The sequence below is a fragment of the Lactuca serriola genome, chromosome 5 (assembly GCF_051521515.1).
Source record: "Lactuca serriola cultivar US96UC23 chromosome 5, Lser_US96UC23_V15, whole genome shotgun sequence".
NCBI lineage: Eukaryota > Viridiplantae > Streptophyta > Magnoliopsida > Asterales > Asteraceae > Lactuca > Lactuca serriola.
In genome coordinates this window covers 19,280,724-19,282,202 of record NC_136412.1, presented here as the reverse complement: position 1 = coordinate 19,282,202, position 1,479 = coordinate 19,280,724, and the positions used below count along the sequence as shown (strand labels likewise).

The 1,479-nt window shown below is 46.6% G+C and overlaps 1 non-coding gene across 1 annotated transcript; it reads left to right on the top strand.

Moving 5' to 3' along the window:
- The first annotated feature begins 1,017 nt into the window (after window positions 1–1,017).
- On the top strand, window positions 1,018–1,124 carry LOC145055919 (small nucleolar RNA R71). The gene has a single exon (XR_013685465.1). It is a non-coding gene; the product is annotated as a small nucleolar RNA R71 (small nucleolar RNA).
- Window positions 1,125–1,479: the final 355 nt, after the last annotated feature.

The following is a 1,479-nucleotide window of genomic DNA, read 5'->3' as shown; positions in this document are numbered from 1 at the left end:
GGTGTATTAATTAGAATCCCTTTCACATGCTTCACAAACTCTAAATGTTCCTTCTCCAGTTGACTAAGTGCTGTGCGGGTGGGAAATGGCATAGGTGGATGATAATCTGGAATAGGCTCAAAAGATTTTTGCTCAGACTTGCGCCACGTCGGGGCCAGAGGAGTGCCACGTCGTGGCGAGCCTGGTTCAGCACTTTCTCCATTTTCGATCCTTGATTTCTTGGGATGCTGCGGTTCTTCTTCCAACGCCTCCAGGAACTCAGATATTGTATCTTCTTCAGTATCGATGGCCATTACGTGAGATTGGGCTTTTACTTCGAGATTCTTCGGGGGCAATTTTTCATGAACTAAAGTGGCTAGTTGACCAAATTGTACTTCAAGGTTATGGATGGAGGCTTGTTGGTTCTTTATCAATGTTTGTCGTTCCATGATAGCGGAATCCGTGGCATCGTGTCTCTTTTCCAAAGCCTCCATAAACTTCATCAAAATGGTCTCTAGGTCGGGTTTCTTCTCGATTGGTGGCTGCTCCTTTTGGTAAAAGCATCGACCTGTCTGCCTATACTTATCTTCTTTTTGCTTCTTATACTCTTCATGTGGCAGCCACTCCTTCTTCGGTTTCCTCCAGTCGTCATCAAACTTAACCCCACTAGAGTAGCACACTTGAGCTTTCCTGTTCCCAAACTCATCCACATTGCAGTCCTTGGTCAAGTGTGGACCACTGCATCGCTCGCACCCCACTCTTATGGCATGTATCGACTGGTCCATTTGTGTTATCCGGCGATCCATGTTATTTAGCATGGCCATGACAGCTGCAATTTCTTCCGTTTGGGCCCCTCCACCGCCTTTGCTTCCGTCTTGCCTCGAGTTATGGTATTCGCGGGAGTGTTTCGCGAATTCTTCAATTAGCTCCTTGACCTCCCTTGGATTTTTCTTTGTCAATGGTCCTTGAGAATCAAGGAGTTATCTTGTCATCACATTGACCCCATCATAAAAGATTGACATCTCTTGCTGCACATTTAGGTCATGTTGCGGGCAATTTTTGAGTAAGCCCTTGTACTGCTCCCATGCTTCGTATAGTGACTCCCCCGGTTGTTGCTCAAAGTTGGCTATCGCCTTCTTGAGTTTGGCTATCTTGGATGGCGGGCAGAACTGGTCTAGTAATTGCTCACGCATTTGAGCCCAAGTGGTGATTGTACCCTGTGGGAGTGCTTTTAACCACTCCTTAGCAGCTCCTTTGAAAGTGATGGGAAGCATCCTAAGCAAGACTGTATTTCTGGTGACATTTGGGACATTGAAGTAATCCGCAATGTCGTTGACTTCGTCTAGATGCTTAAAAGCATCCTCATGATCCTTCCCGAAAAATGGGATGTCCTTCAGTGCTGTCAATATGTGTCCCTTCAGCTCAAATGTGGCAGTGGCAGGAATTACGGGTTGGACTAAACCGGGCCCCATATCTTCTCGGATCCGCTTCTTGTATGCT